Below are 15,669 nucleotides of genomic sequence, written 5' to 3'. Positions count from 1 at the left end.
TCTACATGACTCAGAACTATTGCCTATTATCCTCAATTGCAGGAGGCAAAGCCAGGTTTGAAGGTGCTGCTCATTGATGCAAGCAGAGAACTAGTTCACAAATATTTTACAATGTGCATTTAAACAGCTCCTGTTTGCTTAAAGAGCAAGACCCTGTTTGTGTTATGTGAACAACATAACTACAGTATTAAAGGCTTGACTTCCAGCTGCAGATGGCTTTTCAAATGTTGCGTCTGAGAGTAAAATAACATTTATCCATTCATTTTTAAATACATCTTGCTTACTGTATGTCGGGGGGTGAGTGAGGGATTTTAGCTTCTTCTGTTATAACCAGTCTGTTCCCGCAGAGAGACACCAAAGAGAATGAGCAAGTATCGAATCATGGTGCTGAAGTCTTTTTACTATTCATTGATTTGCATCAGCATCAGCAGTCTCCTCACTATCACCATTATAATACAGGGGATCCTGTAAGCCTCATCTGAATTCAATTCATTTCAGCTTTATTAACATAGATCCAAGTACAGCATTGCTGTGTCGTGGCACTTTTACAAAGGGAAACATAACAACGAGCAGGCAAAGGTGACAGCTGACAGGAAGAAACGTCTGCTAGAGAGTCAGCGCTGCTGGTTTCTTGCTCGGGGTTTGGGGATAGCAGTAGACTTGAAGGTAATTGGATACTGATAACAGTCACAGGAAAATCAAATTAAGGATTAGACAACCATCTCAACCAAGGGGTTTTTACAGTGTTGTCCATCACTCAAAACACATGGGGGTCGAATCCGGCCGGCCAAACCAGCAAGCAAACTGTAAAAAATGCTGTACTATACTACTCTGTGCCATAATAGCTTTAATTTAAAGGGCACTATTTTAGTGGTGCAGTTCAAGATGAAACTGGGCTGTATGTGGCACCTGAGCTAAAATGTATTTGGTACCACTGGTATATTTTGTGAAAAGCAAGAGATGTTTATGTTAATTAAGAAAAATCAGCCTTATAGGATGTAGGATTGTAAATGTTTTTCCCTGGGACTTGAACGCAATTTAGCACTTTTGTTTAGTTTGTTTGCTCATCACCATCATGACTGTCGTTGGTTCAAGCTCACATGAGTATGTATATAATAGTCTGAGCTTAGTTTTCAGTTCACGTTTATAATTTAAAACATTGTTAAAACAAGGCTCATGTTTTTTGGGGTTTTTTTTTTAAGAATGCTTTCATTAACTCAATACTAAAGTGCACCAGCAGCCCATTAATTCAGATTTATTCATTTCAGTATGGACACTATTTTATGTATTGTGAAGCTGTAAAGTTGCACTTTCTGTCAGGCCTGTCTCTGTGTGTCTGTCTCTCTGTGTCCCTGTCTCCCATCCTGGCCTTGCCCAGAGTCTCCCAGAATCCTTTGCCTACTCTGATTCAATTCACATTTCCCACGCCTGTGGTTCCCGTGAACCCCTTGATCTGCCTGTCCTCCCTGTGTTCCTCCCTGCATTCCTGTCAGTGTGTGTTTGTTGTCTAATCGTCTTGTGGCCCGTTGTGATTGATCAACCTCATGTGTTACACCAGTGTGTGTCTCCCTATTTAAGCCCTGCCTTCTACATGTGTGATTGTTGTTTTGTAGTACGTGTGTGTAGGTCAGTGCTCTCACCTGCATGAGCCCGATTCTTCATGTTTGTTCAATGAATAAGTTTCCGCTCAGCCCAGATGCCTCCTTTTGAGTCGGTCACCGAGTGATGTGACACTGTGACACATACTTCCTGCAACCAGAAATGGTTAACAATTACAAAGCACTTCATGACTCATTTATTGCTAATACGTTAAAGAGGCTTTTGTCTTTAAAAACGTTACAAAAAATAACTGAAGTTCACATGTACGTTGCATTACTTTTCTTTTCTCGGTATAGAAGCTGCAATTAATTGTGATTAGATGTTGTCTGTATTAATGCGTCAGGAGCAGGTGGATTATATTGACATCAGTTCTTCAAAATTTCAGCAGATATCCAATACCGTTAACATTTTTCTCCAAAAATGAAAGGCTGAATAATCCCTCTGACTCCCAGATTATTCCTGCTGCTGTACGTTCCCCAGTCTGCCAAAACCAGTGCTGTAAACCAAAGTGCATGCCTTCATTGCTTGTTGCTGGTGATACAACATTAATTAAGCATAGATGTTTGCAAAAGCCTACCAAATAAATGCAGCAACCATTTAAAGAACAGCTTGCACTAACATAATACACTAATTTGTTTCCTGCTAATGCCAGGAACTTGGGGAGAATGCCAAAGGCTGGTCGTCAGTTTTCAAAGCCGGGAACTTTCAACACACAATAACGGCTGTGATTTGTAAAGTACAGAGCCTGGAGTGACGAGGGGGAGTTACTGAAGCAAAAAGTAGCCACTCTCGAGGGATCAAGAGTCAGAGTGCAGATCAAAAAACATTGAATTTTCCAACCAGTAATCCCGCCAACAAAGTACACATAGAAAAGAGCCCCGGATGTCAAGGCCAGCAAGCAAAAACATTTTATTATACTCTAGACATGTGTAAAAGAAACTACAGCCACAAGATGATGACGTCTTGCATTGGTTTATGCATTTATTCTATCTTTAGATACATCTATTTAGTATGTAATCCACTTCTTATAATATTGATCAATCTATAAAGCATAATTCACCTTTTATTTCTCCCCCAAGAGCAAAGAGTGCAAACATCACCAACTAAATCCCACTGACAACTTTCTGCCACCCTCAGCAGCTCATAAAAAGGCTCTTTGTTGATAATTATCTCCGCGTCACAACATTTTATTCATTAATCTATTCTCAGACTTGGACAAAAGACCCTGTTCGCCCTGGACAGTTGAATTTAGAACCACTAGCTGAACAAAATGTGATGGGTTTTGGATTGTGTAAAGAAGCTGAAATACTGGGAGAAAATTACAAAGTCAGATCGAGAGCATGCAAACTCCAAGCAGAAAGAACCATGCCTGGAAGCAAATCAGCATTTCCCACAGTGAGACAAGTGTGCAAACCACTACATCACCTTACCACCCCAAGCCGTTTCAGCTTATCCAAAATAATTGATGCATGAACTCTGTGTAGAAATACTGTACATACACTGAATATGTATAAACATTTACTGTGCAAAAAGTGCAACAAAAAACAACATTAAAAGATGTTTGATTGACTAACCCACAGAACACTATCAACTGTACTTCCATTCATTCACACCACGGGGAGCTGCAGCCAATTAAAAGTATGCAGTAAGCGCGCTCACTCTGCAGTTGAAAAGATAATTATTTCGGCAGAAATCTTTCATAAACGCCAATTAAAATCTTTTCAGTCAAATCTACGAAGCAAATTTGATCGTTTCTCACCTCCCATCACTTCAGCAAATTTGTCCTTGACTGGTGTAGTGGTTAGCGCTTCCACCTCACAGATTAAATAACCTATTCTATTCAATGGCCCTGAGCATGGATTGACTTTTTCTTGCTTCCCACCAACCCAAAGAAAAGCTTGTTAGGTAAACCGTAGACCCTAAGCGTGAGGGCGTGTTTGTGGGTGATTTAATCTTTATGAGCTCTGTGTATGACCGGCAATCAGTCTACAGTTATTCTTGGTTTTTTGCCCATTAATTGGGACAGGCTCCAGCTTCCAGCAAACCCAACCTGGCTAAAACAGATACAAGAAACTGATTTACAGAGATGTGTTCCTGCCTGTTCTCCTCAAGTAGAATAGTGCTTGAGTTACTGCAAGCTTGTTTGAAGCAGTGTCTTCCAGTAACACATAGATTACTGTACACTTCCAGGCAAACCGGAGTGCACTGCACCAACTAAGGAATATCAGTTACTTAATAATGCAGTGAAAAGAGCTTGTATACTGCATCTGACTTAACATACTGTCGCTGCAGATTAAACCATACTGAAAATGCTCGAATAAAAAAAAAAAAAAAAAAAAAAAAAAAAAAAAAAGAACAGAATGAAAAGCTTTTTATCCTACTGAGGTATTGATATCTTCAATAACATATTGTATATCTGTCAGAGGTTCAATGCAAATACCAAAGATACAACACACGTGCCACCTGAACCCTACAGAAGCATACATGCATGAAACATGTTGGTAGCAAACAAGTCTCAGCAGATTGCCCTGAGTAACCGGCTGTCGGTAAATATTCATAAAGGCAATTTCTAGACTCATTGCAACAAGCAGAAAGATGTGTGAGGCAGTGAGGGGTAAGAAAGGGATAATGAATATTGAAGAGCAATGTTGAAGAAAGGGAACAGATGCTAAGATAGTCAGACAGAAGGGTGAGAGCTAACAGAGGAAAAACATAACCACTGGTTTTGTGGTAGCTAAGAAATACTTAAGTCAGAAGTGAAATGCTTTGGTCCAAGAGATACACATACTTTTCCAAACTAATTGGCAATTACTTTGGCTTACAAATGCATATACAAAACTGAACTTCCCTTTGTTTATGCAGAGATTAATATCCGATTAAGGATGCATGAGTAAAGTTATCAGAGAACATTATGCAACATAGCTGGATCACTGACTTTATATCCAAATAATGTTGGATTCCTAGCCCACATTATTATAATATTCGTAAGTAGATTCCGAGGGGTACGTGGCCATTTCTACATTCTGTATTCCTCCAGGTTTCTTTTTCTTTTTTTAGCAGTTTGGAAAAAAAAATACTCACCGATGACTGCCTCAGGGCAGTATGGAGCATTTTCTGTTTGACTGGACAAATAAACAGCTACGTCTTAAAATGATATTTTCACAGATGAACGTGAGACGCAGAACACACTGTATAAATTTATCAGGCTGTTATTCACCAAACACGGTGATGGCATGTACGATTCAGAACCCCTTGATTTCTTTTGATTATAATTCAGAGTCAGCTCATCTTTCCCTGAAGGCACTCACCATTTCTTTGCAGCAGGGTCGTAGCTTCGGGGAAAACCCTGGTGGGCAGTGCAGACCATGTCTGCTTGGTGCAATATATGAACTGTAAGCCTCTGCTTGTCTTCCATACCTTCATTTTCAGCACGAATGTAATCTTGTGCTGTGCTCAGTCCTCAACAGGAGGATGACCTTCTGACTCTGTTCTGCTGTCAGGGTTGACAATATTCATGCAATGAACATCATGTCTGCTACCTCATACAAGATGATCCTCCTGCAAACAGACAGGAGCAAAAATATCTGTCTTTCCGTCCATCTGTCCATCCATCCATTTTCTATACTGTTTTGTTCTATTCTGTCATGGGTTACTGAGCTGATCCCAGCTAACTATGGGCAGGACACACGCTGGACAGTTTCTTTTATGCTTTTTGGAGAAAAGCATAAAAGAAATGTATTTATTTTGATGGGATGAAGGCTTGTCTTACTTTTCCTCAAAACAAGAATATTGTCGTTCAATTCAACCCTTGTGACTCAGTCACACTTACACGGGTGTGTTTAAGTGATTTGTTTCTTTTTCTTTTTTTTTTTTTTGTAATTTTTATTTTTAATATTTTTTTGAACATGAATGGAATAAGAATGGGAGTATTACCTTTACAAAAGTATGGTTATCACACATTTACATAGTATTTCCACACCTTTACATATCACTTTACTGAAAGTCCGACCTTATGGGCTTCACATACTCAGTCCACTTTGACCAGATAGTGTAAAATCTGTCCTTTTGAGTCCTGAGGGTAAAAGAAAGCTTCTCCATGGTATAGATTTCTTGAATTATGACAATCCAGTCTTCAGTTGTTGGCGGGTCTGGTTTCAACCATTTCCTTGTTACAGCTTTCTTACTTGCTACCAAAAGTATCCAGAGCAACATTTCTTCTTTCTTTCACCACTCTATGACATTCACATTGCCCAAATACACATTTTCAAAGTTACAGGGTATTTTACTGCCAAATACAAAACCTGTGTCCAATAAAGTGTTATCACCGGACAATCCCAAAAAATGTGAAAATGACTAGCCCCTGAGGACCCACAGGATCTCCAACAGGCATCACTACTACCGTGATGTCTCTTTTGAATAGGTGTAGTAAAAACCCAGGTTAGGTTCTTCCAACAAAACTCTCGCCACGTGTTAGAACTTGTGGTGACCCACTGCAATCTGCATAAATTTGCCCAACTTTCCCTTGAAATTTCTATGTTTCCTTCCTTTTCCCATCTTCTCTTAATGTAGTCCGTATTGGCCTGTTTACCCTGTTGAATAGCTTTGCATACTTTAGATATCATTTTCTTTTGAGGAAATGTTTTAATTAATGTTAGAAAAGTCTGCAAGAACCCCAAATTACTTTCATCCCATGGTGTTTTTATATTCTGATCAAAATAGTGTCTAACTTGTAAATATCTATAGAAATCCTCCTGGCCCAATCCAAATTTGTTTTGTAGATATTCAAAACTCATAAACGCCCCCTTATGGACAAAATAATAATAGCTAGTAAGTCCTTATGAGACCCAACTTCTGAAATCTTTTGTCAAGAGTATTTGGTTTCAAGTCAGAATCGTATGCGCACCACCTTAGGATTCGGGACAGATTTTCCAAGTTACAAATCTGCATAACTCTATTCCACGAATTTAAGAGAGGTTCATACATAGGGTCATCAGTAAAGCTGGCATAAGTTTGCAGTTTCTTGTCAACTAATAATGCCACAATTGGTATGTTCTTTATAACAGTCCCTTCAACATCTTTCCATCCTGCCACAAAAGTGGGTGAACACAGTCCGATTAAAGGTCTACTTTGTGCAGCGTAATAATATTCCCGAAGGCAAGGAAGGCCAATTCCGCCTTACTCTTTTGTTAATTGCATAGTCTGATATTTTACCCTTGCTCTTTTATTTTGCCAAATATATTTTGCCAGAAGTCTGTCCCACTCATCAAAATGTTTTTGGACTATCTGAATTGGGAGGCATTGGAAGAGGTAAAGGAAATGAGGGAGGATACTCATTCTAATTTAATCTACCCGAGAATGAAGACCCAAAAAAGGGACACTGTTCCATCTTTGTAAATCTGGTCTTATTTTTGAAATTAGAGGCCCGTAATTGACCTGAAACATTTCAGATGGATCCTTTGTCAGTACAGTACCCAAATATTTAATACTATTGGCATCCCATTTCCATTTGTGTGCACTTTTAATTTTTGTAGGTGGATTGTAATTAAACTTTAAAACCTGTATTTTAGTGATATTAATTTTATAGCCTGAAAAAGAGCCATATTCGTCCAGTATTTTCATTAACTTGGGAAGCGACTGGGTGGGATCCGTCAGAAATATGAATATGTCGTCAGCGAATAAAGCTAATAAGTGATTTGTTTCTATGTTGCTTCCTACATTAGCAGAATGGACTGACCAGTGACTGGCTGTCTGCAACGGACAGACTCTTGCCTTCACAAAGTCAGCTCAGTATTTGTCGGTGGGACGAAGCAAAACATAAGATGATACAAGATGAAAAGATCAATGATTGGATCACAGTTGGAAGTGGATTAATAGAGTAGCTTTGTTAATAAATAAATAAGCTGAGTAATAAAAAGCTGTATCCTGTAATGGGCAACTGGAAGTCATGGATGGATGGATGGATGGATGGATGGATGGATGGATGGATGGAATGTGCATTGTGTCTGGTATTTTTGGTTTGACACTTAATTTGTTTTCATTTTTTATTCCCTCAATGTTCTTGGTTCTATGATGTTTCTAGTTTTTTTTTTTTTTTCATTATAGTCCATCTCTGGTAAATGGGGTTTTATTTATTTAGTGGATTTTCACCACTTGAGCAGTTCCTGAAGTGCTTTAAAATGTTAATCATATTCACCCATTCACACATGCATGTTCACACACCAATGAAGGTGGCTCCCATGCAAGGTGCTTAGTCCATCATTAGGAGCAATTTTAGATTCAGTGTTCTTGCTCAAGGACATTTTGACATATGGATATAAGGAATGGAACCTGCTCTACCAACCAAACCACAGACATCCCAATGGTCGCTGCTTGTGTTTAGTTCAGTGTCTTATTGCTTGTGCATCATTTCCTCCTCTGTGCTGTATTATCCCTTCTGATTACCCCTGATTGTTGCCAGTAGTGTTTCGTTACTCTGTGTTTATGTTGCCACTCCCAGGTTTGTCAGTTTCTCTGTATTCTGGATCGTTTGAATCATTCAGTGAATGCTGTCTGTCTTTCTTTTTTTTTTTCCTCTCTTCCAGGTCAGTCCCTGTGGCATGTCTGCTTTTTGATTACTTGTTTTATTGATTTGTACCTTGGTTTTGTTTGCCTTCTTGAGAGGTCTTCTGTTTTTTATTATATCAAAGATTGTCTTTATTTTCTTTTTAACAGTGTTTGCACCTTGGGCCCTTCACAACAGAGGGTTGGATAGAAGTTCATATGTTGACATGGGATAACTTGCACTCTTCATTAATACCTGTCGTTGGCGTTCCAGACATTAACAGGATTTTCTTGTGCAACCCACTTCTGACAGGTAAGAAAAATATATCATAGTATATAACGGGAGAAGTCTCGACTGGAATGAGAACAATCACGCGCTACACACAGACAGACAGATGGATGGGTGAATGGATGAATCTCTGGACAGAGTTGATGAACTCAATCTGGTTTCTAATAGATTTGCCACTAAAGGCCTGATTCACCCCCCACTGAGTCCCCTGCTGCCTGCCTGCAGAGATCACCCTGCCCTCTCTCACACCCTCTCCCTCTTCATGACCCCCCCAACCTTCCTTGAAATTGTCACCTCCAACCTCAGACCCCCCAATGATTGTACTGATGTTCTCTGCTCCCATTTCTTAGCAGACTGCTCCCCTTCTGACCATCACAGAGGGAGATGTTTGAAGACAACTCTTGGGACTTCAATCCAAAAAGGCTGCTGGCCCTGATAGGAGGGCCCCCTGAATCTCATGCTTATGTCATTCTCAAACTTGCAGAAAATCCCACAAACGAGTCCCTCACTGCAATCAGATGTGCTGCAGCTGGGAGAAACTTAAAACATGCCGGACGTCGGCCCTTTAGGGCCGAGTTTGGACACCCCTGATCTAAAAACTAGACTTTTGGCACTGATGTCCCACATCATGAAGACCCCGGAGATTCTTCCTGGAGTAGCTCCAGTCCCTCAGGATAGCTGAAGCCATCATCTTCCCGCTCAATCACATCTACGGCCACCTGGAAAGACCGGCCAGCATTGTGAGAGTCATGCTCTTTGACTTCTCTACTGCCTTCAACACTATCAGGCCAACTCTGCTGGGTTACACCAGCTTACACTGACGGAGTGGTGGGGGTGTAGATGGACTCTGTACAGGTGGTCTCAAAGACGATGATCCGGTTTATTATGAGGCGATGTCTCTCATGCCTCCATGATGTCCCGGTGAACATCAGGAGCACCTTCAGCAGCAGACTACTGCCAAAGTGGAGTACCGAGCGCCACAATGGATGCTTCATTCCTTGTAACAATAAGACTCCATAACTTCATGTAAATGTTTGCTGTGTTTATCTGTTAATTTCATTCTTCTACAGCCAATCACTGCATAGTCCTGTATATGTTAATAAGTAATTAGGGATGCGCCCAATCCACTTTTTTTCAGTTTTGATCCAATTCTGATAAATGTGCCGACACTGACGATATTATATAATTATTATTGTTGGTACTGTGGGAGGTTACATGAGGCTGTAATACACCACCCAGCTCATCTTACTGAAAAAAAAAAAATTAAACATTGTGAAAATGAATTTAATCTAATTCTGTTTCAAACAAATGTATATAAACTATGGTGTTGTCACAATAAAAACTGGAAGAAGCAGCAACTGTAAAGTTTTCAAATTATTTAAAGTGCAACAACTGTAGAAAAAAATATAACATTATCAAAAAAAAAAAAACTGAGTATAAATTATAAGCAGCTTACTTTAAATAGCAGGACTCAAGTTGTGCTGTTGCAGAAGCAACTTTAGGGTTTTTTTTTTGTTTTGTTTTTTTTTTACTTTAACTGAATATTCAAAATAAAGTGCAAAAAACTAGAGAAACAATAAACATCAACAGCATCAAAAACTCTTCAAATAAGTTAACAGAGTTTTATCTGAACAGGATAACCTAAGTAGTAGGGCTACTGCAGCAGCAAGAACTTTAAGGTTTTCAAATTAAATATTGAAGATTAAAATGCAAGACCTGTGGGAAAAATAAATATGTAGAAAAGATTAGATATGTTATCAAAAAAAACTTTTAAATAAACAGCAATGCATCATCTGAGGAGGATAAAATAAAGGCTTTAATATTCAGTATTATTAAAGTCCAAGAGACTGTGGTGAAAAGGGACCTGGGTAAAGTAGCAGGAAAACTCAAGAATGAGTGATTTGGGACTTCAAATAGTCTCGTCCAATAAACCTTGGCAGGTTCTTTTTGAGATATATCAGCATTTCTGCTCTCTCTGCTGTCAGCCGATTTCGCTTCTCATCCAGTGTTGGATGCAGTGCAGCCTTTCACTTTCAACACCGGTTGAAAGGGGACTGAGGAACTTCACTGCAATGGCAGCAAGAATAGGAAAGTGGCAAAGCAGTCTGCCCAACACTTGATAGGGCTGCCACTACAAAGAATGACGTGTTCTTTCAAATAGGTTTGCATTTGGACAACAGCACTTTCGGTACTCCCTGCTCCAGGTTTGTTGGGCGCTTCGAGAATGTTGTCATACAAACTCATCAAAATGCCACTCTGGCTTTTGCTTGTGCTTGAGCTTGAACCAGCTGCTTCTATGCTCCTCGACACTGTCACTGTTTTTTTTTGTAACAGTACCCACTCAAGAGCCAACGGCATTAAAGTTGTGGTCAGCAGCACAGGTGTAGAGTGCTCGCTTCTGCTGAAGAAGGCTTTTGATCGTAGGAGGAGCTGGTCCATCTCTCTTCTGGACTTCTTGCTGTAGACGATTCGTAGGGTCTTTGAAGTGAGATTGCGAGTTGTGAATGTTTAAAGTGTCCCAACAATCTTTCTAACATTTGGCAAAGCATCTGCATTGTGGCAGAAGCCCTCTTACATGACAAGCTGCAACGTATACGCAAAACAGTCCAAGCCAGGTACTCCTATCACCTCCACTGCCTTTCTCATGTTGCTTGCATTGTCATTGTCATTCTCACATGTATGAGAATCACATGTACTTCAGTCAGTGGGATCTTCCAGTCATTCAGCATCCCTTTAAAGGTCCAATAATCAAGAAATTTACAATAAAAATGATTAAAATCATTCCCATTATTTGATGTAATATTACTTCTTGCACCTTTATTGTAGACAGTAACTGAACTGCTAGTATGTGATTCTGTGTACTTCTGACGCACAGCAGTCTGTAGGGCTCATCTTCAGATTCAGCCAGTGTACAGTGAAATTTCATAAAGACACCGGGCTTCATCTGAGGTCCAAATATCAAATGTAAAGCACATGGCATCAACAGCTTTCAATGGCGCCTCCATCTGTGATGACGCTCAGCTGCATAGTTCTCTGGTAAACCAGTCTCTGACATACACTTTCTGGATGGCACACTGTATCTCGGCTCTAAGTGCACCATGAGGCTGCACAATGCCATTTTTTCCATGACGGAGTATAATAAAATTGAGCAATTGCTGTGTAATCCCTTTAGACTTGGTGCTATCTGCAGTAAGTTTAGCGTTCCTCTGGAAGACCTCAGTGAGTTTCTGCCGCTTTGAGCTGGTGTTGTACAACACGACAATGATTCCACCTGTCGGAACACTGCCTTTACACACACTGCAAATCAGTGTCTTAATTTTCGGTGTTACAAGAGCAAAATGTCTCTAGAGAAATAGCAGGTTGAGCTTACCAACTGCTAACGTCACTAATACTAACTCAGTTACACACAGACCGTCTCCTGACCAGGGGTTGCCAGATCTGACTCAATGTTTCCAGCTCATGCACAGTGTAAAACCCACCCACCTCAAGGACAAGCAGCCCAAATCTCACCCTCTGAAACCCATATCGAAACCATAAAATATTATAAGCTTAGTAAAGAACCACAACTTAAGCACAAAAATGCACTGAATAAAAAAAAAAAAAAAAAAAAAAAAAAAAAAAGAGTACAAACAGGCTTCCCAAAAGACCAATTTAACAGAAACTCGTCCAATCCAGTAACATTGCTTGTGTTTGACTGCTGTGTATTCATGGTCTAACTCAAACCGTTGGATGATATTGGATTGGTCCCATCCCTATGTTTCATTCATTCATTCATTCATCTTCTTTCTTATCCTGTTCAAGGTCACGGGGTGATGGAGCCAATTCCAGCTAACCTATGGGTGGGGGCAGGGTGCTCTTTCAACAGGTCGCCTGTCCATCGCAGGACAAACACACAGAGACGCACAACCACACAGACTGACATTCACACCTAGAGGCAATTTAGGGCAAAAGAAGCAAAAACCCCATGTTTTTGGACTGCGGGAGGAAGTCTGAGTACCTGGAGCAAATCCTCACACACACAGTGAGAACATGCAAACTCCACAGAGAAAGGCCCTGGTTGGTATTTGAACCCAAGACCTTCTCGCTGTGAGGTGAGAGGACTAATTGCTGCTGCACCATGCAGCCATCTATATATTTATGATTACTTATTTAACTTTATTCTAGAATAATATTTTAACTTCAATGCAGTTTATTGTGAAGCTATGCTTCAAGAATCCCTCTGGGTTTAATGAAGTATTTCTATTCTATTCTATTTTCTTCTATTCTGCTTTATTCTATAATCGTAACATCTATCTCTCCTCTGGCTAAAAATAAGTCTGTTTCTAAGCAGTGCTGGCCAGTTTAATAGACTAATTAACTAAAATCTCTAGAGGATGATAACAGCCAAATGAAATTAAAAAATACAGCTCACAAACACTCTGCAATGGAGCCAGTGACTTAGTATTTTGTTGATGTGCAACAGTTTGGATGAATATCCTTTTTTAATCTCTTTTTACAAACATAAATCTCTGTTACGCACATATTCCCTGACACAGTGATTTTTCACTTTTCACACCCTTTTTCTCTTCGCCTTTGGAGACAGTAATCCCCAGCTGCTGCACTAATAGCATTACTAAAGCATATCCAATCCCTTTAGTACTACAGCAGGGAGTGCAGAGCTCAGACCTACCCTGAGACAGACATTTCTAGGGAGACTTTATTACCCATACTGCCTTTTAAAAGCCATGCATGTTCCTCAGGCCATTTTTAATAAAAGCAAACACCGTCACATAAACAATATGAGAAATTATTTGGTTTCATGCAAGTGTAATGAGAACAGAGAGGAATAGGAAATGTTCGGTGTGGTTTTGGCTCAGCTGGTAGAGTGCATCGTCCTTTAATCTCAAGGTAGATATTCAAATCTGTTACCTTGGGCTGTCCGTGTGTTGGTGCCCTTGGGCAAAAACACCGAATCCCAAGTTGCACCCAATGGTGCACAAGCACCTTGCCTGGTCACGGCTGGTGTTTGATTGAGCAAAGTGGTAAAGCTGACTGATTGTTGACTGTTGACAAATTCTGTTTTCCTGTTGCTAAAGCTCTGTCAATTCCAAGTATTTAGTGAAGATGAGGTCCAGAAAAAATGAAAGAACCTCCAACGTTAGCTCAACAGTACAATAAAATCTGTTGTTCAATGAGTGAGAGTTTCAAATTTTGAGTAAGGTGTCTGCTGTTAACATAAGCAGTGTTTCAGTGTCGATTTTACTGCAGGCAATAATTTTCACCATCTCCAATTACTTGCAACTACAGTTCAGCTGCAGTGTTGCTTATTTGTGCTAATTTACAGTGTTCTGAAGGAACTGAGACATAATACTTACATTACTTGGAAAGGATTTGCAGACTTCTACTGGACGTGTCCATACTGCTGCCTGACTTGTAATGATGTGACTTGGATTTTCTGGGAAAATGACATAATTCGAAGTGAGAAATTCTGATTGTGAAAACATGAACACCAATTTGAAAATAGCATAACTGCACAATAGGGTCTATGCTAAAGTTAGTCCAACATAAGTTTTAGTGTCCAACAGGAAAATATTTGTGAAGAATGTGAAGGATTCAGAAACCTGGGAAATAAGAGGGGAAACCCGTCTCTGAGGATGTAATAGGTTTGTTACAAAAATATTCAGATTTGATGCTTTTAGCCACACTATGAGAATAGCTGCTGACATGGTATTGTTGGGCAAATCATTTATTCACAGCTGAATTTAATCAACAAATGACAAATGGTTGTGTCGGCGATTCTCCCTTTTTCCTGAAAGATATATTCAGATGTCTCCTTCAGACTTTCATACCCCAGTTATGTTGAATACATTCACTCTGAAAATGCACCAGTGCATTATTACATCTCATGTCTGCATGTCTATCAATATTTTCACAGAGACGGCGCTAACAGTAAAGCGCTTCTTGGTGAGAGCGCCGAGAAAAAGACAGGGAGTGAAAACACAAGGAGAGCTAGAACAAGGGATACCCAAAACACTACTAAACCTCCTTTATCAGTTAGCCATGTGTTTTAGTGTGCAGCAGGGACAGATTCGAAGAGAATATGAAATATCCGGAAAACTGGTGATGAAAGGAAAAGAGAAAGAGGAGGAAATCGTTCTCTGAGGAGGCGATAGTTTCCCGTTTTTATACTTTAATCACAAGACAAATGTAGCTGTTAAGATTTTCTTGTCGGGACACAGATTTGCTCATCCCTGAAATATGTCACAACTGGAAGCCAACATACGTAGGTCAAAAAAAAAAATCACTCTATACAATTCTTTTAATGTCCTAAAGCAGCTGCTCCGACTCTCTTGCAACAATAATGCTATTTATGTAGTTTGTGCTTGTGAATAATTAGAAAGTGTTTGCTAACGTGTCGTCTGCTGCTGGCTCATTTTGTCAGTAACTCGTCACGAGTATTACAACAAACATGATGAATTTCCGTCACTCGCCGTGCACTGCTGTTTTGTATACATAATATATGATTGCATGATGGAACAAGTGATTAAAAACAACAACAAAAACATGCTCGAAAACAAGCGGAGCATGTCTTTGTTTTGAATGTGTAAACAATGTGAAATAATTTTAACATAATATCGGCAATTGGAATTCACAGCAGCGTCCTGGGGTGCTGGGAGTTTGCTGCATTGTTGCTGAATAATTCATTTACACACACACACACACACAGCAGAGACAAGCATTTGCTTGCTTATGCAAAATCGATGTATGTACATGTGTTTAAGGGTGTCCATATTTTAATTTGCACATGTGCTTACGTGTATCCAAGGAAGGGGGGGTTAAAAAAAAAGTACCGACAAGAACAGAACAGGAGAGTATATGTGCAGGAACCTGTGAATGGGCCATTAGCATCACAATTTAAACAAGTCTTATCCCAAAACACAGCCTTCTAAGGCAGAACCGCATTGAGCCAACCAGCTGTCCTCCTTTGTCCGAGTCCCTGTAAGCCAGCTCGCCAAGCTCTCCACAACCTGACTGCCTATTGCTCACAGTGAGTCATTGACTTAAAGCAGGCTGCCACAGTATAGGCTCATATGTAATCATTCTACTATGTAGAGTCAATATTGTGGGGTTTTTTTCCTATGAGTGCATGAAAGACAGAGAGCGAGAGAGAAGAAAGCAGTGCAGGAGTGAACCGAAAATGAAGGTGAAACAAACACACAGGCAGTTGTGTGTCAAGCCTAAGAATAAGTTGTAACCTAATG

General features: G+C 39.9%; 1 protein-coding gene across 1 annotated transcript in view; it reads right to left on the bottom strand.

Moving 5' to 3' along the window:
- The window catches only part of LOC115401126 (muscleblind-like protein 1), an 85,636-nt gene extending 71,833 nt beyond the window's left edge, over positions 1-13,803 (bottom strand). The window contains exon 1 of the mRNA XM_030109309.1: positions 13,783-13,803. The gene's annotated coding sequence lies outside the window, so the exon portion shown is untranslated. The remainder of the gene's footprint in view (positions 1-13,782) is intronic.
- Positions 13,804-15,669: the final 1,866 nt, after the last annotated feature.

Source organism: Salarias fasciatus, chromosome 14, assembly GCF_902148845.1.
Source record: "Salarias fasciatus chromosome 14, fSalaFa1.1, whole genome shotgun sequence".
NCBI classification, from domain to species: Eukaryota; Metazoa; Chordata; class Actinopteri; order Blenniiformes; family Blenniidae; genus Salarias; species Salarias fasciatus.
The sequence above is the reverse complement of the archived record's forward strand: the minus strand, read 5'-3'. Positions and strand labels throughout refer to the sequence as shown.